Source organism: Pogoniulus pusillus, chromosome 20 (genome assembly GCF_015220805.1).
Source record: "Pogoniulus pusillus isolate bPogPus1 chromosome 20, bPogPus1.pri, whole genome shotgun sequence".
NCBI classification, from domain to species: Eukaryota; Metazoa; Chordata; class Aves; order Piciformes; family Lybiidae; genus Pogoniulus; species Pogoniulus pusillus.
The window spans coordinates 19,891,447-19,912,821 of record NC_087283.1 but is presented as its reverse complement, the minus strand read 5'-3'; the positions used below and the strand labels follow the sequence as shown (position 1 = coordinate 19,912,821).

At 55.9% G+C, this 21,375-nt stretch overlaps 1 long non-coding RNA gene across 1 annotated transcript in view; it reads left to right on the top strand.

Moving 5' to 3' along the window:
* LOC135184576 (uncharacterized) overlaps positions 1 to 21,375 on the top strand; it is a 128,195-nt gene that overhangs the window by 50,333 nt on the left and 56,487 nt on the right. The window contains exon 3 of the long non-coding RNA XR_010306099.1: positions 5,126 to 5,338. This is a non-coding gene — a long non-coding RNA (uncharacterized LOC135184576). The remainder of the gene's footprint in view (positions 1 to 5,125; positions 5,339 to 21,375) is intronic.

Sequence of the window (21,375 nt, the reverse complement as noted above, 5' to 3'; positions counted from 1 at the left end):
ATGGACCAACTTGGCCTCATCTGCACCTGAGCCACAGATCTGATACTCCAGCCTGGGTCAGCCCAGGCTAAACCCCATGGAGCGAGCTGGCCCACAGGGAGATTTACAGCACCAAATCCCATCCTGACCCTGAAGATGGATATTCATATTTCACTCAACAGGGATATTCACCTACTTAGGAAAAAAAATAATGCAACACTAAGTGCTTTCTTCTCTCCCCAGGCCTGCTTTTGCCTGACAGTTTGTGTAATCCTAATCCCTTGGTGGGGCTAAACCAGCACCAGAGCAGGCAGGTGCTTGGCATGGGGTGGGAGGCAGGGTCTGGTGGGGCACCAGGGCTGGAGATGTTAAGTGAGGTGCCTCTGGCAGAGGAAGGAAAGGAGGAGTTGGTGTAGTTAAGAGGGACCTGAGTCCCTCACACTGCTGCTGCCTAAAGCTACTTATGGACAGAAAGCTACTTAGGTTTGGAAACTGAAGAACAGTTCAGAAGAAGACCATGAGAGGGGTTAAAAAGGCTGGAGGGTGCCAATCCATCAGGTTTCCAAACTGGCATCTGTACACAGGATCTTACCCAGTATCATCCTCACAAGAGGCTGAACTTTGTAGCTTGTTTTATCATAGGATGGGTTGGGTTGGAAGGGACCTTAAAGCTCATCCAGTTCCAACCCCCTGCCATGGGCAGACACCTCCCACCAGCCCAAGTTGCTCAAGGCCTCATCCAACCTGGCCTTGAACATCTCCAGGGAGGGGGCATCCACAATCTCCATGGGCAACCTATACCAGTGTCTCCCCAAGAATTTCTTCCTCATCTCCAGTCTCAGTCTCCCCTCTTCCAGCCCAAAGCCATCATCCCTCATCCTGTCACTCCCAGCCCTTGCCAAAAGTCCCTCCTCAGACTTGTCCGACTTCTGCTTTGGAGAGGGAGTGCCAAAGGAAGGAGGAACTGCTCTGTGTTTTGCCAGTGCCTTGCACTCTTCCCCAGGCAGGCAGGGTCAGGCTGCAGCTCTGGGTACACACAAACATCTCCTTGTTTCTCCCAGCCCTCAGCTGCTCTCGGGGCTTAAAGGTCGGTGCTGAAGTTTGGGTTGGTTTGGCAGCAGAAGGGTGACTCAGAGAACAAGCCCAGGTTGTGTCATCCCAGGATGATGCAGAGTTTTAGATGAAAATCTTCTTTAAAGTCCTTGGGCCTTAGCCAGATGTCAGCTTCCCCTCCAAGCATCCACCCCATGGGGCTCAGCTGCCCTAAGGCACCTCTCCAACAAAATGCCTTTTATGTGGGCAGAGAAGTCCAGCCCTGAATGCCTCCAAGATACAAAAGAGCTCAGAGCAGCCCATGACTCTGCTTGGGAGCTCTCAGGCTGGAGGGACTTTGGGTTTTTGCCTGGAAACCCATTAAAATCCTCCAGCTTGGAGGATTTGACTTTGCCCCCTAAATTGTTAGCAGTGGCTGCAGGCTGAGCAGCAGCTGATGGGCTGCTCGAGGGGCTTCAGCCCCTCATGTTTAATGCAGCAGCAGGCAGCCTGGAGCCAGGCTGTGTCCTCTCACTCTGCTTTCAAACCAAACAGCATCTTTCCTGCCTCTGGCAGTGCAAGAGCAGAGCCAAAGAGCAGAGGTGAGGGCTGCCCTGCTGCAGAGAATCACAGAATGAACCCTCCAAGGGTACCTTGTCCACCCCCGCTGCAGGCAGCAGGGACACCTCCAGCCAGAGCAGGTTGCTCAGGGCCACGTCAAGTTTGACCTTGAATGTCTCCAGGGATGGGGCCTCCCTGGGCAACCTGTTGCAGTATTTTACCATTCTCTTTGTGCAGAACTTCCTCCTGATGTCCAACCTGAATCTGCCCTGCTCCAGCTGCAAGCCACTGCCCCTCATTCTCTCACCACAGGCCATTGCAAACAGTCCCTCCCCAGCCTTCTTGCAGCTCCCCTGCAGATACTGAAATGCTGCTATGAGGTCCCCCAGAGCCTTCTCTTCTCCAGGCTGAACAGCCCCAACTCTCTCAGCCTGTCTTTGTAGCAGAGGTGCTCCAGTCCTTAGATCATCTATGTAGTCCTCCTCTGGACCCACTCCAGCAGGTCCATATTCTTCTTGCCTTGAGGGCCCCGGAGCTGGACACATCACTCCAAGACTCTCCTTCCAAAATCAATCTGTTTATGACTATCCTCTTCCTCTGTTCACCACCCATCTCCTGGAACTGAAGCCTTCTCTGGAGTCAGTAAGCCCATGGGGACCATGAACAAGCATATTTACTCTGAATTAAAGCAGAGTACCCAACATTTCAGCTTCTGGTGGCAGCCCTAGGTGATGCTGAGCTGAGTCTCAGCACTGCCTGTTGTCAGCAGCCCCCATGCTGCTGAATCCTTTCAAATGGTTTAATCTGGGAAACACTTCAGCCCCTAGGCTGACTTCCCACAGGGAGACATCCAGGTGGCATCTTGCAGAGCCTCTCCTGTTATTACAGAAGCACAGAATTGTCAGGGTTGGAAGGGACCTCAAGGCTCATCCAGCTCCAACCCCCCTGCCATGAGCAGGGACACCTCACACTACATCAGGTTGCTCAGAGCTACATCCAGCCTGGCCTTAAAGACCTCCAGGGAGGTCACCACCTCCCTGGGCAACTTGTGCCAGTCTCTTACCACCCTCACACTGAGGAACTTCTTCCTAACATCTAATCTAAATCTGCCCTCCTCAGGCTTGGGTCTATTCCCTCCAGTCCTATCACTTCCCAACACCCTAAAAATCCCACCCCAGCTTTCTTGTAGCCCACTTCAGACACTGGAAGGCCACAATAAGGTCTCCTCAGAGCCTTCTCTTCTCCAGACTGCACAGCCCCAACTCTCTCACAGGAGGACTTATTCTGGCTGCATGTTTGAAACTGCCTTCAACTCAGCCCCCCTTGACAAGCTGAGGCCATCAGCTCAGCTGCCATTGGTGCTACAGAGCTAGGAAGTGCTACAGAATCAAAGCCTGTGCAGGGATGAGGGCAAAAAGCAGTGTCCCAGCATCTCTGTAAGGTCTGAGGTGTGCTGGAGCAAGCACAGGGCAGCAACAGCATGGCCAGGAGAAGCAGGCAAGTGATGGTGCACCTGTGATGGGCACTGCTGAGGCCACACTGGAATGCTGGGTTCAGCTTTGGGCCCCTCACTCGAGAAAGACATTGAGGAGCTGGAGCCTTTCCCCCTTGCCAACGTTGGGTGCCTTTTCCCTCAGCCCTTGCCTGAGCCATTGCCTGCAGAAGCAATGTCCTGGCTAGCTGAGGCCCACCAGAGCCAAGCTCTCTGCACGGCTCCCTTGGCGCCGTCTCACTGCAGATGCATCATTGCCGAGGACTGGCCTGCAGTGGGAGCTGAATGTCAATGTGTCTGAATCCAGATGGTTCTCTGAGAGTGGTGGAGCTGCTGGAACAGGCTGCCCAGAGAAGTGGTGGAGTGTCCACCTTGGGAGGCATTCAGAAGCCTCCTAGATGCCTTCCTGTGGAACCTGCTCTGGGTGACCCTGCTCTGGACTGGGTCCATTCCAACCCCTATCGCTCTGTGTGTGATTCCCTGTGGGAGTGTGGACATGGCCAGGCCAGACGAGACAGAGCCTAAGTGTGGGATGGATTATGCTCCTCTTGAGTCCCCCAGCTTGGGATTTGCTCCTTTGCTTTGCACTTGAGCCCAGAGGGAGTGAGGATTTCTGGCCCTTTGTCCCCTGTGGGAGTCTGGACACGGCCAGGCCAGACGAGACCAGAGCCTAACTGTGGGATGGATCCTGCTTCTCTTGAGTCCCCCAGCTTGGGATTTGCTCCTTTGCTTTGCACTTGAGCCCAGAGGGAGTGAGGACTTCTGGCCCTTTGCCCCCTGTTCCCATCCCTGCATGGAGTTTGTCACCTCTTTTGACCTGCTGCCCACATGCACTTTTACAGAGTTTTAAAGGCAGTAAAGTCTCCTCTTTTTGCCAAGCAGGAGTGTCCCTGCCTATGTGGCCCCAAACCCCCTCCCACTCCCCATTTTAGATGTCCACAGGTGATGCTGCAGCTCATGGTCCCTACCCCAGGCTCTGAGCATTCTGCTGGTGATGGTCTGCAGCTCAGCCTTGTCCATCTATATTAGAAAGGAATTTACTAGAAAGAAATTCTTGCCAGTGGGGGTGTGGAGACACAGGAACAGGTTGCCCAGGGAGGTGGTGGATGCCCCCTCCCTGGAGGTGTTCAATGCCAGGTTGGGTGAGGTCTAGTGGGAGGTGTCCCTGCCCATGGCAAGGGAAGTTGGAGCTGAATGATCTTCAAGGTCCCTTCCAATCCAAACCAAACCATTCTGTGATTCAATGATCCCAAAATCTCTTGTCAGTCACCTTGAATTACACAATCACAGAATTAACCAGGCTGGAAAAGACCTTTGAGGTCATTGAGTCCAACTTATCACCTAACACCATCTGATTAACTAACCCATGGCACTAAGTGCCCCATCCAGCCTCTGTTTAAACACCTCCAGGGATAGGGACTCCGCCACCTCAGTGGGCTGTGCTGGTTTGGGCCTAGCTAGAGTGTTTTGGTGAGAATTAGATTCTAGGCTGTGAAGAGGAGACGATGATGATGTCTACTTCACTCATAGGCTTGCTGAGACGTATAAAAACAAGAACATAGATAAGGGAGTTGCTCTTGAGCCCTGGGGCTGCCTGCACTTCTCTCCCTAACTTGCCTGACTAATCCTTTTGCTTCCTAGTCCCCCTGGCTGATGCTCCAAACTGACCTTGAACGTAAGGCAAAGTCTGGGATAAGGCAGAGGGGTGGCAAGGAGGTGGAAGGGTGGTTGGGAGCCTCTCCTGGGGGGCTCTGTTTTCTGGGAGGGCTGCTGTGTTTCTGTATTACTTTTAAGCTTGTCTCTTTCTGTCTGTAGCTGTAGATATTGTAACTATCTGCTTGTCTGTTGTGCTAAGCTGTAAGTGTAAGGCTTCACTCTTTCATTTCCAGCTCAGCTGAGTCTAGTCTGAGTGATTTCTTAAGTGGAGGAGGGGGCAGGTAACACCCAAACCATCACACGAGCATCCCGTTCCAATGCTCAAACTTAAACCACAATTAAACCACATCTGCAAGCCCTGGGGCAGATTCCCTGACGTCCTCCATCCTCTTCTCACCTCCTCAGAGCCACGATCAGCCCCTTGGGAAGAGAAAATCCTCCTTTGGAAGCTGACCCTAAGGGTGGTAGCCGAGCTGGCAACGGGAGCAGCAGCAACGGCAGCAGCAGCAGCCCAGCTCCCACCCGGAGCTGCGCCAGGCAGCGAACCTTGCAGGATGCTCCCGGTGTTAGTCACAGGACTGTTTCGATCCCTCTCTTGCAAGAAAATTGCTTCAACAGGTTTGTCTCTTTTTGTTTTTTTTTGGTGTAAGCAAAGCTGGAGTAATTACCAGGGAGAGCAAAAACCAAAACAACCCAGGGAAATGTTAACATTGCTGTGAGAGAGGTCTCCTGGTGATTAAATATTTCCACGGGTTGCTCTTTAGTGGTGCAAAACTAAATCAACTTCCAGGTGATGGCTTAAAGAAGCAGAGAGCTGTGGATGGTTTAATATCATCTTTGCAATGGGCTGGGGCTGAGGTGTGGGGGTTTATTGTTGTTTTAAAAGGCAGCTAATTAGGAAAGAATCCTTTTATGTTGTGTGAAACGTCCTTTTAAAGTAGATACCTTCCCCCACCCCAAAACACGGGGGTTTCCTTATGGCTGGGTGCTGATGTAACGTGGGGATCACTGTGAGTCTGTGCCGAGTTGATGGAGCTGCTTGTGGGGTGAAACTTCACCTTCTGGGCTGTGAGGCTGGAGATGGTTTACCTCAAAGGGTGTTTTGGCAGGGTGGAGTCTCGCCAGGGTGGCTGGGAGGAGGGGTGAGGATGTGTCTGAGCCTGGTAACAACCAAGGTGATAAATACTATAGGTGAAGTGGCTGGGGGGCCCTGGGGGGCTGTGTCCTCATCCCAGGCAGAAGCTTCCTGCCCCCAGTTTGCAAACCCAAACGTTTTCCATCGTATCCGAGAGAAACATCCCATGGGATGTGTTTGGGAGCTGGATGCAGCTGTGAATCCCTCAGCGGGCTGGAGTCAGGCGCTCCACTGTGTGTCCACGGGTGGGATGCTGAGTGTGCAGGATGCTGCCCAGGCCCCTGACTCTCCCTGCAGCACCAGCTCCAGCAAGGCTGAGCACCTCACAGACCTCACTGCACCCCAGGCAGCACCTCACAAACCCCATAGCACCCCTGCAGCACTTCACAAACCCCACAGCACCCCAGGCAGCACCTCACAAACCCCTGCAGCACCTCACAAACCACACAGCACCCCGGGCAGCACCTCACAAACCCCTGCAGCACCTCACAAACCCCACAGCACCCCGGGCAGCACCTCACAAGCCCTGCAGCACCTCACAAACCCCACAGCACCCCGGGCAGCACCTCACAAGCCCTGCAGCACCTCACAAACCCCGCAGCACCTCAGCTTTGGGCCAGAAGGCAGCCGGGCGAGGGGACACCCCGGTCCAGTGGTCTGCCAGCCAAGGTCTCACTCCCACAGAGCCTTCCCTGCCTCCAGCAGCGCCCGGCGATTACTCGCAGGCATCCCGAGGGGAGCATCCCGGCCCTGTCCCGGGGGTTTCCGCCTGCCTGCAATTTTCGCTTGGGTTTTTTTCTGCTTCGTGGCTCCGGGTTTGCCTCCCGAGAGCAGCAGAAAGCCGCGGGAAAGAGGCAGAGGGAGCTGCACCGAGTGGAAATGAATTAACCTGGAATTCCACCCCCTCGCACTCGGAGCCGGTGGGAAAATATCCTCCAAATATCGAGTCAACACGGAGATTTAAGGGATGGGAATGAGGGAGGAAATACACACGGCAAGCAGGGAGGCTTCCACTTGTTCCTTGAATTGTAAATCCTAGGGGATATATTTAGGCGCTGCCAGCACAACAGCACAGGGGATCGGCGTGGGGCTGCACCTAGCGCAGGCTGCCGCTGCGCTGCCTGCCCTGCCCTGCCCGGGAGGAGGCTGTGCAGCCGCGGGTGGGGGGAAGAGGCTGACAAGGGTGCAAGCCATGTCCTTCCCTTCCTTTTCATCCCCTGTCCCTCCCTCTTCCATTCCCTTCCCCTCCCATTCTCCCTTCTTTTTCCCCTTTCCTTGTCCCTTATCCCCTCCCCTACCTCACCCCCTTCCCTTATCCCTTTCTGAACCACTTCCCCTTCCTTTATCCCTTACCCCTTCCTCTGCCCCTTCCCCTTCCTCTACCCCTTCCTTTATCCCTTACCCCTTCCCCTTCCTTTGCCCCTATCCCTACCCCTTCCCCTACCCCTTCCCCTATTCCTTCCCCTCCCCCTCCCCACGCAGTCCCAGCACATGCATATTCCATGGCTAATAATGGGATTTCTCTGTCCATCCTGCTTCTGATTTCTTTCCACCCTGCTACATTTCCAGGTTAGCTATCTCTTAGTCTCTGGGATCCCTTCAGCTCCAGGGGAAGGACCTTCCCTGAGTGAGCCCAGCCGTGCCCCACAGTCCGTGCCCAGGCTGTGGCAAGCTGGGGCTTGGGCTAGCCTGGTGCAAATCCCAAACCTGGTGAATCATCTCTGTGACCCCCATCCAGGGCCCCAAGTGCTGTCTGCAGCCTAGCCGGGTGTGCTCACCCCATGGCTGTCCTCTTCTCTGCTGATGGCCTTTGGCTGAGAGGGACAGAAGTGGGGAGCATAGCTCTGGAACCACCCATGGCTCTGTGTGCAGGAGGGCACTCGCCTGGGGCCGTGAGTGTCTGTTCCTGAGAGGTGAGAGAGCAAATTTCTCCAAGCATCCTCCCCGTGGTCCCAATTCTCTAAAAGCTCAGGAATTCTCTTATGGGGTCAGCCTGGGCTGGGATGCTGGGAGCAGAAAAGCATCTTCACCTTGGCAGCCAAGTGCCAGCTGCCATGGGACGAGGATGGGGTCTGCTGCTGCCCCGTGGCTGCTCCCAGTGCCTCCCAGCTCCAGCTCCTGCCCTTGCCACCCTTCTGGGGAGCCCCATTTGGGCATCCCTTGCCTCAGCAGCCTATTTTGGGACCCGTAAGCAGCACGTTCCGCCTCGGCTCTATTAATATCCTGCCCAGCCTCTCTGGGTGCTTAAACTGCCGTTTAGTGCTGGGCTGGTGCCGAGCAAGCCTCCAGCAGGATGAGGATGAGGATGGTTGGGATTGCCAGCCCAAATGGATGTTCAGGAGGTGTCCAGGCTCCTCAGGACCAGGCAGGGCTTGCGTGAGGGCAGGAGGTTCTGCTCTCTGCTCCCTGGCTCTCGCCCGCGGTGGCACAGCATCCTGTGGGACTAGGATTGATGATGTGGTGTGAGAGGGCTGCACTTTGATAGAGCTCTAATTTCTCCCTCAAACAGCTACTTTTTCTCTGCAGGGAGAGCAAAATGCAATGCAAACTCCAGAGTGGTCTGGATTTTGTCAGTGTCAGGCAGCAGTTGGGAGCTGAGTGCTGGCAGATGGGGAAGTGCAGTTTCCCCACCGTACCCCAAACGCTGTGACATCACCAGTGAGGCACAGGGTGATGCTTCCCTGATGATGCCACCACAGCCATGGCCCTGCCCCAGAGCACAACCCCTGCACGTGGGCTCCTGACCTGAAACTCAAACCCAGCCCAATCTCTTCCCCGGGGAGGCAGGAATTTGCCCTTTGCTTTATCAGTAGGACCTTGCATGTGCTGGCTCCAGGCCTTATTTACATTTCATAGCAGCTCTGATGCTTGCTCCTTGGCCACCTGGTCCAGCTGGGGGCCTGGGCTGGCAAGGGCAGTGCTGCAACCCAGGGAGTTGCATAGAATCACAGAGTGGTCTGAGTTGGAAGGGATCTCCAAAGGGCATCCAGTCCAACTCCCTCTGCAGTCAGCAGGGATCACAGAATCATAGCATCAGTCAGGGTTGGAAGGGACCACAAGGAGCAGCCAGTTCCAACCCCCCTGCCATGGGCACGGACACCCTACCCTAGAGCAGGCTGCCCACAGCCTCAGCCAGCCTGGCCTTAAACACCTCCAGGGACAGGGCCTCAACCCCCTCCCTGGGCAGCCCATTCCAGCCTTTCACCACTCTCATGCTCAACAACTTCCTCCTCATCTCCAGTCTGACTCTCCCCACCTCCAGCTTTGCTCCATTCCCCCCAGTCCTGGCACTCCCTGCTGGCCTGAAAAGTCCTTCCCCAGCTCTTTTGTAGGCTCCCTTCAGATCCTGGAAGGCCACAATGAGGTCACCTGGGAGCCTCCTCTTCTGCAGCCTGCACTGCCCCAACTCTTTCAGTCTGTCCTCATAGCAGAGCTGCCCTCACCTAGAGTCAGAGAGTCATAGAATGGTCTGGGCTGGAAGGGACCTCCAAAAGGCATCCAGTCCAACCCCCTCTGCAGTCAGCAGGGACATCCTCACCTAGATCAGGTTGCCCAGGGCCCTGTTGAGCCTCATCATGAATATCATAGAACCACAGAATCCTGTTGGAAAAGACCTTTAAGATCATCAAGTCCAACCACAACCAGACTACAGGCTCACAGGCTCACAGGATGTTAGGGGTTGGAAGGAACCCAAGGAGATCATCAAGTCCAACCCCCCTGCCAGAGCAGGACAATCCTATCTAACACAGATCACAGAGGAACACATCCAGACAGGCCTTGGGAGTCTCCAGAGAAGGAGACTCCATGACCTCTACTATGACCACTAACCTATATCCTGAAGTGCCACATCTACAGCTTCTAGAACACCTCCCTGGGCAGCCTGTTCCATCACTCTCTCAGTAAAGTTTTTCCTAGTGTCCAAACTAAACCTCTTCTGGTACAGCTTAAACTCATTTCCTCTTCTCCTGTTGCTAGTTACTACTACTACTGCTCTTACTACTACGACTGCTGCTCTTACTGTGCCAAAAAAATATGGCAGCTCCAAACTGCTGAGTTTAACATGCAAGCTACAAGTCTCCATCACAGAAATCTCTTCCTATATGTACTGCATAAAGCAAGAAAAGCTCAGCTGAAATGGAAGATTTTTAACTCAGTTTGTTCAGTCTAGACCCTGGAATCGTCAGGGATGGGACCTCAACTACCACCCTGGGAAAACTGTGTTCTCCCCCTGCCCAGCAAATGAGCTGCTTCAGGCTCAACATGAGCCAGCAGTGCGCTCATGTGGGCAGGAGAGACAGCGGCATCCTGGCCTGGTTCTGGAAGAGTGTGGCCAGCAGGACATGGGAGGTTATTCTGCCCCTATACAGTCAGCAGTGGTCAGGCCACACCTTGAGTGCTGTGTCCAGTTCTGGGCTCCTCAATTGCAGAGAGAAGTTACAGTACTGGAAGGTGTCCACAGGAGGGCGACAAAGCTGTGAGGGGCCTGGAGCACAGCCCTGAGAGGAGAGGCTGAGGGAGCTGGGGGGGTGCAGCCTGCAGCAGAGGAGGCTCAGGGCAGAGCTGATTGCTGCCTGCAGCTGCCTGCAGGGAGGCTGTAGCCAGGTGGGGTTGGGCTCTGGTGCCAGGCAAACAGCAACAGAAGAAGGGGACAGAGTCACAAGTTTTGCCAGGGCAGGTCTAGGCTGGCTGTTAGGAGGAAGGTTTTGGCAGAGAGAGTGATTGGCATTGGAATGGGCTGCCCAGGGAGGTGGTGGAGTCACCGTGCCTGGAGGTGTTGAAGCCAAGGCTGGCTGGGGCACTTAGTGCCATGGTCTGGTTGATTGGACAGGGCTGGATGCTAGGTTGGCACTTAGTGTCATGGTCTGGTTGCTTGGCTAGGGCTGGGTGCTAGGTTGGCACTTAGTGCCCTGGTCTGGTTGATTGGCCAGGGCTGGGTGCTAGGTTGGCACTTAGTGCTGTGGTCTGGTTGCTTGGCCAGGGCTGGGTGCTAGGTTGGCCTGGCTGAGCTTGGAGGTCTCTTCCATCCTGGGTGACTCTATGAACACATTTCCTAAGGAGGCAGCCTCAGTTCTGCAGGTGGCTCGAGCAGGGCCCAGCATCTGATGATTGCAAACGCTCCTGGATGCCAGCCCACAACCTACTTAGGCATTAATCTTTCCTGGCAGATGCTGCCGAGGAACAGCTCTGGCCGCTGGGAGCAGCTGCTCTGCCCAGCGCACCTCATCCCTTAAAAGCTGGGTATTATGCCCATTGCCACCTGCAGAAGCTGCTGCCTGGTGCCACTGAGCTGGGCAGGACAGGCATCCCATCTGGGAGCTGCAGCCTGACCCATGCTCACCGGTGATGGAGCTGGGCAGGCTGGCAGCGAGCTGCAGGAGCCGCTGCAGGCACCGGGAGGTTTGGAGTCACAGCGGCGCTGGCTGCGGGGGGAGTGGGGCTCTGGTTTTCATCACCCAGAAATGGGCAGGGTCATGGCCAGCTGAGCAGTTCCTGGGCTTCATTCATCACTCTGGGGAAAAGGAGGCTGGGGGGAGACCTTCTCACTCTCTGCAGCTCTCTGAAAGGAGGCTGAGGATACAAATCTGTGCTATTTAGACAGAAGGAGCAGAGAGTGATTTCCTCAGCTGAGCTGGGTGACCTTGCAGGGGTTGGGTAGCATGGGTCAGGCAGGGGTTGGGTAGCATGGGTCATGCACAGGATGGATAGCATGGGTCAGGCAGGGGTTGGGTAGCATGGATCAGGCAGGGGTTGGGTAGCATGGGTCAGGCAGGGGTTGGATAGCATGGGTCAGGCAGGGGTTGGGTAGCATGGGTCAGGCAGGGGTTGGGTAGCATGGGTCAGGCAGGGGTTGGATAGCATGGGTCAGGCAGGGGTTGGGTAGCATGGGTCACGCAGGGGTTGGGTAGCATGGGTCAAAACTTCAGAAGGAGGCTGTCATGATGGAAAAAAGCTCAGCAGGTTCAAGCAGTACAAGGACTGACCTCGTTGCTGTCTACAACTACCTGAAGGGAGGCTGTAGCCAGGTAGGGTTGGGCTCTTCTGCCAGGCAACCAGCAGCAGAAAAAGGGGACCCAGTCTCAAGTTGTGCCAAGGCTGGTCTAGGCTGGATGTTAGGAGGAAGTTGTTAGCAGAGAGAGTGATTGGCATTGGAATGGGCTGCCAGGGAGGTGGTGGAGTGGCCATACCTGGAGGTGTTGAAGCCAAGCCTGGATGTGGCACTTAGTGCCATGGTCTGGTTGCTTGGGCAGGGCTGGGTGCTAGGTTGGCCTGGCTGAACTTGGAGGTCTCTTCCAAGCTGGGTGATTTATGATTCTAAGGCAGGGGCTGGTCTGTTCTCCCAGGCAACAAGAGACAGAACAAGAACCTCAAGTTGCACCAGGGGACGGTTCGTTTGGATATTAGGAAGAAATACTTCACTGGAAGGGTTCTCAGACCCCCACAGGTGGTTGAATGCCCATCCCTGGAGGTGTTTCAAAGAGGCAGAGATGTGGTGCTGAGGGACATGGTCTAGCTCCTGCCTCAGCAGTCAGAGAAGGGTTGGACTGAGTCATCTTCAAGGTCTTTTTCCATCAAAACAATTCTGTGGTTCTGTTTCCTTTTATTTTAGGAAGGAAAGCAAAGACAAATTCAGTTTTTGTTCCCAAGGCAGACTCTTTCCCACCAGCTGTCTCAGAAGGATTTTACACTTCTTCTGTGCTGACATTTCCTCACCAAATGTACCCCAGCAAAATGCAATTAAGTGACCCAGGTCCTGAAATGAAGCATTTCACCTGATTTGGTTGCCCTTTTCTCATCCCAAGGCAAACTGAACTGTTTCTATCTCCATTTCCTCCCAAAGAAACTCACTTCCTGATGCTTTCTCTTGGCTCATGGCCTGGAGAGCCCCATCCTGGTTGCTGCTCTCCTGTCAGCTCCCCATGCCATGTGTTTGGGGTGCAAATATAACAAATGAGCAGCCCAGAAATCACCCAGATAGGATAAAAAAAGCTATTCCTGCTGCTCACCACAACATTCTGAGTGTTTGAGACCTTTTAGCAGTTCCAATCAGCCACTGCTAGACTGAATATCATCTCAGGGGAGTTGTGGCTCCTTCTGGAGCAGGAGCTGGTGGCAGCTCTCCAGCACCTGAGTGGGCATGAGCTGCAGACCTGGGTCATGGGTGCTCACATGAAGGCACAGACATGGGGCCACCCAAAGAAAGCCCCAAGGGAAACCATGCAGGTGGTAAGGATCATGCTTGCTGGGCTCTGACCGTGGGGGCAGTGGGGTGCAGGGATATGACCAAGGTCACTGAGGGAGTCAGTGTCAGGATCAGTGCCATCACTGTGAGAAGCTTCCCACTGCCAGGACAGCAAATATGAGGAACCCAAGCTGGCTCTGGCACCTGGCTGGAGCTTTCCTAGCCCTAAGTGGGGAGTGAATAGGGCAAGGCAGATCCTCTTGCCCAGCTGCCAGGGCCCCTAGGTGGAACACTGAAACAGGCTGGCCAGGGAGGTGGTGGACATTCAAGGTCAGGTTTGATGGGGCTCTGAGCAACCTGATGTAGTTGGGGATGTTCCTGATGCCTGCAGGGGGGTTGGACTAGGTGACCTCTAGAAGAGACCTTCCAGCCCAGTGCATTCCCTGACTGCTTCCATGGCAGCATGGCCACGTCTCCCCCCAGCTTCACCTGCCAGAAAGAGCAATGACCACAAAGCAAAGAGTGAGGTCTCAGGTGCTCAGCACTTTCCTTTTGCTGCCTCTGGACCATTATTAGCACCCTGCTGCTGGGGGGAGGGCAAGAAGCCAAGGTGGCACACATGGTGAGGCCAGCTCCACGCCCAGCCCAAGGGCTGCTAATGCTGCTGGGGACCCTTGGGTGCTGCAGGAGACTTTGTGGGGGGCAGTGGGGCTGGCAGGGGTGGGTGGCCTTGGTGGGGTGCAGCAGGCTCCAGCGAGCCCCAGTTTATCAGCTGGGCAGGTAGGGCAGGACCACTGCATACCCAGGGCTAATCAGGCCTTGGGGAACTTCCCTTCCCTCCAGCCAGCAGCTTGCTGGCTCTGGGTCTTCCGCCCAAGCCCTTCACCCAACACCCACATAACGGCACAGGTCACCCCCACCCCAGGCTGAACTTTTCCACAGGTGAGAGCACACAAAACCCTTCCTTCCTGCTCCCCTCAGGAGTGCCAAGAGGAGAGAGTGATTGGCATTGGAATGGGCTGCCCAGGGAGGTGGTGGAGTCACCGTGCCTGGAGGTGTTGAAGCAAAGGCCTGGCTGGGGCACTTAGTGCCATGGTCTGGTTGCTTGGCTAGGGCTGGGTGCTAGGTTGGCACTTAGTGCCATGGTCTGGTTGATTGGCCAGGGCTGGGTACTAGGTTGGCACTTAGTGCCATGGTCTGGTTGATTGGCCAGGGCTGGGTGCTAGGTTGGCACTTAGTGCCCTGGTCTGGTTTCTTGGCTAGGGCTGGGTGCTAGGTTGGCACTTAGTGCCATGGTCTGGTTGCTTGGCTAGGGCTGGGTGCTAGGTTGACACTGAGTGCCATGGTCTGGTTGATTGGGCAGGGCTGGGTGCTAGGTTGGACTGGATGATCTTGGAGGTCTCTTCCATCCTGGTTGACTCTGTGATTCTCCAGCCTCAGCATCACCTCCACGAGGCTTTCCTGGAGAAACTATGCACTCAGACCCAGAGGGATGTTGGTGGAGATCCCAGCCCAGCCCCTCCTCACCCCTCACCATGGCAGGGTCTGGCAGCTCCTGCAGGATATCCTGTGGCCCCAGCCGGATCTGGGAACAATGCACGGGGCAGCCACCAGCCTCTGGCCAGGGTGAGAGGTGATGTTTCCTTCCCATCTCTCTCCCCCCATCTCTGCTCCAGCCCCTCCCCCAGGGGTGCACCTGAGAAGCTCCTTCAGCATCCAGATTTCCACCCAGAGCCCCCACTTTAGCTGGCAGAGGCTGCTCTCCCTCCCTCCCTCCTGCTTTGTCCAAACCCAGTTGAGGCCTCATCCTCCAGCACTCACTGCCAGGAGAGGTAGCATCTGCCTGGCACTTGCCTGTTTGCCATGAGCCTGCAGGTGCTGAGCAGCCCAGGACCATTGCTTCCATCTCCCCAGGGTATTCCTGTCAAGCTTTTGGGCCACACCTGTGTCCTTCCCACTGCAGCTCCATCCAACATCAGGAAGCCACTGATTTGCTTCCAGCTTCTTCAGCCCATTTACCTCCCACACAGAAGCACAGGAGGTTAGGGGTTGGAAGGGACCTCAAAAGCTCATCCAGTCCAAACCCCCTGCCAGAGCAGGGTCACCTAGAGCAGATCACACAAGAACACATCCAAGTGGGTCTTAAATATCTCTAGAGAGGGAGATTCCACAACCCCCCTGGGCAGCCTTTCTCTGTTGCTGTGTGCCAGGCAGTCACCAAGGGTGGTTACAGCACCAAAGAAATGCCCTGTGAGGTTTGGGAAGGAGCATTTCTCCAGGAAGGAGCAGGCAAGTGGCAGCCCCAATGCCTTTTCCAGATGAACCAGATGAGCAGTGCTGGGCCCACTCCTGTTCAATATCTTTATTGATGATCTGGATCAGGGGATTGAGTCCAGCAGCAGTAAATTTGCAGATGACACCAATCTAGGAGCAGATGTTGAGCTGCTGGAGGGTAGGAGAGCCCTGCAGAGGGACCTGGCCAGGCTGGATGGGTGGGCAGAGGCCAGTGATGAGCTGGTTCATCTCAGGGATGAGACTGAACAAGGCCAGGTGCAGAGTTCTACACTTTGGCCACGACAACCCCAAGCAGCACTGCAGACTGGGGATAGAGTGGCTGAGAGCAGCCAGGCAGAGGGCCCTGGGGGTGCTGGGAGAAAGGAGCTGAACATGAGCCAGCAGTGTGGGTTGCACAGCCCACAGAGGAGCAGCATCTTCCCAGGCAAAACTCCACAAGCAGATGAATCAACACAGCACAAAAATCAGCAAACCCATCTTTATTTTTGCTGAGGTGAGTGGAGGCAGAGGTGCAGATGGGACCCACCTTCCCCAGCCTTGCCTGTGGCCATCCCAGCACACCAGACCCCCCTCATCCCCAGCAGGAGTGGAGTCACAGAATTACAGACCCTTAGAGGCTGGAAGGGACCTCCAGAGATCATCAAGTCAAATTCCCACTGCCAAAGCAGGATTACTCAGGGTAGTCCACACAGGAATGCATCCAGGCAGGGTTGGAAGGGCTCCAGAGAAGGAGACTCCACAGCCTCTCTGGGCAGCCTGCTGCAGGGCTCCAGCAGCCTCACTCTAAAGGAGTTTCTCCTCACGTTGAGGTGGAACCTTCTCTGTTCCAGTTTGTAGCTGTTGCTCCTGGTCTTACTGCTGCTGACCAGCAAAAAGAGCTTGGCCCCAGCCACTTGACCCCCACCCCTTAGGTGTTTGCACATACTGATGAGATCTCCTCTCAGCCTTCTCCAGACTGAACACCCCCAGGGCTCTCAGTCTCTCTTTGCAGGGGAGATGCTCATGTCTCCCAGCCCCCCTCATGGCTCTCCACTGGGCTCTCTCCAGCAGGTGCTTGTCTCTCTTGAACTGGGGAGCCCAAAATTGGACACAGTCTTGCACGTGTGCTCTCACCAGAGCAGACTAGAGGGGGAGAAGAACCTCCCTAGCCCTGTTGGCCACACTTTTCCTGATGCCCCCCAGGCTGCCATTGGCTCTCTCGGCCACAAGGGCACACTGCTGGCCCATGCAGATCTTGCTGCCCACCAGCACTCCACGGAGCTGCTTTCTAGCACTGCTGTACAGACTCCAGCTGCTGAGGGCTCTCCCTGCTGCAGAGCACTGTACAGACTCCAGCTGCTGCACCCTCACCATCTGTTCGGGCTTGTGCAGCCCCATCAGAGTTGCCAATGGCCACACAGGCTCTCCTTCGGGAAATGTCAGTTCAAGAGAGAAGTTGCAGTACTGGAAGGTGTCCACAGGAGGGCGACAAAGCTGTGAGAGGCCTGGAGCACAGCCCTGAGAGGAGAGGCTGAGGGAGCTGGGGGGGTGCAGCCTGCAGCAGAGGAGGCTCAGGGCAGAGCTCATTGAAGGGAGGCTGTAGCCAGGTGGGGTTGGGCTCTGCTGCCAGGCAGCCAGCAGCAGAAGAAGGGGACACAGCCTCAAGTTGTGCCAGGGCAGGTCTAGGCTGGATGTTAGGAGGAAGTTGCTGTCAGAGAGAGTGATTGGCATTGGAATGGGCTGCCCAGGGAGGTGGTGGAGACACCGTGCCTGGAGGTGTTGCAGCCAAGCCTGGCTGGGGCACTTAGTGCCCTGGTCTGATTGCTTGGGCAGGGCTGGGTGCTAGGCTGGCACTTAGTGCCCTGGCCTGGTTGGTTGGGCAGGGCTGGGTGCTAGGTTGGCACTTAGTGCCATGCTCTTTTTGACTGGACAGGGCTGGGTGCTAGGTTGGCACTTAGTGCCATGGTCTGGTTGGTTGGCCAGGGCTGGGTGCTAGGTTGGACTGGGTGAGCTTGGAGGTCTCTTCCAACCTGGCTGATTCTATGATTCTATGAAGATCAGCACCCAGCCCCAGGTCCTGGAGAAAGCCAGGTCAGACACTTGTGATGACCTCCTGAAGCCCAAGCATTTAGGAACAGCTTGGAAGTGCACTTTCACAGGTCAGAGACAGCTTTTGCACAGTTTGAGTCCATCCAACATGCTCCTCAAACACCTCCAGGGATGGCAACTCCACCACCTCCTTGGGCAGCTTGTTCCAAAGCCAATTAAACACTTGGAGCAAAAGGCAGATCCAAAGCACATCCTTACTAGGGTAGGGAGAGCATAAACAGCAGCTCCACAGGTGCCTTCTGTGGGCATAAATGTGCTGTGCCAGCCCCTGCCCTTGCCCATGTGTACACACACACAGAGGGCTTGGCTCTGTAAGAGCAGAGTTTGTGAGCTCTGAAGCTTTGGGGTTTATTTTGTTCTGCTGCTGGCCCACAGCAAGAAAAACCTCAGAACTCCTGATTTGAGGTTGATTTTTTTTGGCAGAGGGAGGAGGTTTGCTGCTGGCTGCTTCACTTCTGCCGGTGCATGCTGCCATCTTCAGCATCTCACAGGAGGAGCCAGCCCTGCCTGCAGCCCAGCTGGCCTCAGCTGTCTGCTCCAGCTGCAAGAACAGGCTCTTCAGCTTCTCCCGACTGCCTTCCAGCAGCCTGTGTTGCTGGCATGTTAGTGCAGTCGTTAATGAAGCAGTGCCACCAGGCTGCATCCCCGGCAGCAGGGGCAGGGAGGGGATTCTGTCCCTTGGCTCTGCTCTGCTGAGACCTCCCCTCTGCAGTGGTGGGACCAGCTCTGGAGTCCTCAGCACAGAGAGACCTGTTGGAGTAGGGCAGAGGAGGCCACAGCAATGATGGAAGAGCTGGAAGGGCTCTGCTGTGAGGCCAGGCTGGAAGACTTGGGCTTGTTCAGCCTGGAGGAGAGAAGGCTCCAGGGAGACCTTTTGGTGGCCTTTCAGAGCTTCAAGGGGGCTCTAAGAAAGCTGGGGAGAGACTTTTGAGCAGGGCTTCTTGGGACAGGACAAGGAGTTATGGTTTGAACTGAGTGAGATTTAGAGTGGACAGAAGGGAGAAACGTTTGACACTGAGGGTGGTGAGAGCCTGGCCCAGGCTGCCCAGAGAGGTGGCAGATGCCTCATCCCTGGAACCACCTCAGGTCAGCTTGTCTGGGGCTGTGATCAGCCTGCTGTAGCTGCAGCTGTCCCTGCTGAGTGCAGGGAGGTTGGACTAGGTGAGCTGTAAAGGTCCCTTCCAACCCAAACTGCCCTGTGAGCCTGTCATCCTGCAGTGCACACCTGGCCACACACCAGCTGGGGAGGAGGATTATGAGCAGCCAGTGGCTAAGGGATGAGAGGAGCTGGGTGATGGCAGCTGCTTGCTGGTGTCCCAGCTGAGAGCTGATGGGTAGAGAGCACAGCACAGCCACAGGACAAAGCACAGGATCACAGAACTGTCAGGGCTGGAAGGCACCCCAAGGCTCATCCAGCTCCAACCCCCCTGCCGTGGGCAGGGACACCTCACACTAGATCAGGCTGCTCAGAGCCACATCCAGCCTGGCCTTAAAGACCTCCACGGATGAGACCATGAAACCTCAAGCAGATGCATGTGACATTACTGCAGTAGTATTACATATTTAGACCTCCTACATCAGCCAAGCAATGTGATGTGTGTCTGTGGAGCAGATTCAGGGGTGTTTGTAGCAAGGGAGCACAGATGATGGGGTGAGACACACACACTGTGCCCACAAAGCCCTCACCTGTGCTGCTCAGGGTGGGTGTCAGGAGGATGGCAGCAGGCTTTTGCAGTGGTGCCCAGTGACCAGACAAGGGGCAACAGGCACAAACTGGAACATAAGAAGCTCCATCTGAACATGGGGAGGAACTGCTTTACATTGAGGGTGGCAGAGCTCTGGAGCAGGTTGCCCAGAGAGGTGGTGGAGCCTCCATCTCTGGAGCCTTTCAAAGCCCACCTGGCCATGTTCCTGTGTGACCCTGCCTTGGCAGGGGGGTTGGATTCGATGACCTTCAGAGGTCCCTTCCAATGCCCACCATTCTGGGGGGCTGTTACTCTGAAGCCACCCTATCCCCATCATCACTCCACTGACCCCACACCCTTGGCATCAAGCCATGGGGCACCACAGCTCCTTTTCCCTGTGCAGGCTTGAACCACCTGCTTTCTGAAGGTAGCTGCTTTGTGCAGCAGGCAGTGTCTGGAAATTAGTATCAGTTCCCTTTCCAGGCACCAAGAGCAGCTCCTGAGGGTAGGGAATCACCGCCAGGCTGGGATCCTGCATCCCTCCTCCCTGGCAGTGTTCCACACTGCTGCTGCTGCTGTTAATCACAGCTGCAGTAATGAACCTAATGGCCTGGGAGCTCTTCTAATTACGTCTTGCCTGAACACAGGTCTGCCTCTGCCTTTACTGAAGGAACTGAGCATGGGTGAGTCAAGCGGGCTTTGGTTTGCAGGGCGTTCTGAGCTAAGTCTGTGCTTCCCCTGGGCAGCAGGACAGCCATAATCAGAGAACAGCTGCAGGCAGACTTGGATCCCTGGCAGGTTTTTAACAGAGTGATTTGCAAGAAGAAATTCCAGCTTGGGGATCTGATGAAAGCCCAGAGCCCTCTGCAGCTCCTCACAGGCATGGCCTTGGGGAGCACACAGCCACCTTGATGCAAGAATCACTTGGGGTCAGGAAACAGACCTCTTTTCAAGAGCCCAGAGCTTGGCTGTGGGGCATTTGCTCTGCTAACAGCTGGCACTCAGCTTTGAAACCCGAGCTAAATAAGCTCCATTCTCCTTTAGACACGGTTTGGGGCTCCCCAGTTTCAGAGGGACAGGGACCTGCTGGAGAGGGTCCAGCAGAGGGCTACGAGGGTGATGAGGGGGCTGCAGCACTGCCTGATGAGGAGAGGCTGAGGGACCTGGGGCTGCTTAGTCTGGAGAAGACTGAGAGAGGATTTAATACTTGGTTATAAATACCTGGGGGCTGGGGGTCGGGAGGTGGGAGACAGGCTCTGCTCACTGCTCCCTGGGATAGGACAAGGAGCAATGGATGGAAGCTGTGCACAGGAGGCTCCACCTCAATGCAAGGGAGAACTTCTGTACTGTGAGGGTCCCAGAGCACAGGCTGCCCAGAGAGGCTGTGGAGTCTCCTTCTGTGGAGACTTTCCAGGCCTGTCTGGATGTGTTCCTGTGTGCTCTGAGCTAGTTTGTGTGGTGCTGCTCTGGCAGGGGGCTGGACTGGATGATCTCTTTGTGTCCTTTCCAACCCCTGACATCCTGTGAGCCTGTGATGCAGAGAGGTAGCAATGTTTTGCCTCCAAACCGAGGAAAGCTTCACTCTGAAGTCTCACGGAGTGTTACGACCTTCCTGTTGTGTGCAACTCTGAGCCCAGACTGAGCTTTTGCAGCAGACCGGAGAGAATCAGGCCTCGATAAAACGCGGCCGAACACTTTCAGTGCTGGAGTAAACCCCTCTTTACGGCTGGTCGGAGACCAGCCCGGGCTCGACCTGGCTTTTCTGCCCCGTGGCGCTCAGCAGAGAGCGATTCCTTGGCCCTGGAGAGCCGTGCCCTGGGGACGCGGGACCTGGAGAGCCGTGTCCTGGGGACACGGGACCAGGAGAGCCGTGTCCTGGGGACGCGGGACCAGGAGAGCCGTGCGCTGGGGACGCGGGACCTGGAGAGCCGTGTCCTGGGGACACGGGACCAGGAGAGCCGTGCGCTGGGGACACGGGACCAGGAGAGCCGTGTCCTGGGGACGCGGGACCAGGAGAGCCGTGCGCTGGGGACGCGGGACCAGGAGAGCCGTGCGCTGGGGACGCGGGACCAGGAGAGCCGTGCGCTGGGGACGCGGGACCAGGAGAGCCGTGCGCTGGGGACGCGGGACCTGGAGAGCCGTGCGCTGGGGACGCGGGACCAGGAGAGCCGTGCGCTGGGGACGCGGGACCAGGAGAGCCGTGCGCTGGGGACACGGGACCTGGAGAGCCGTGTCTTGGGGACGCGGGACCAGGAGAGCCGTGCGCTGGGGA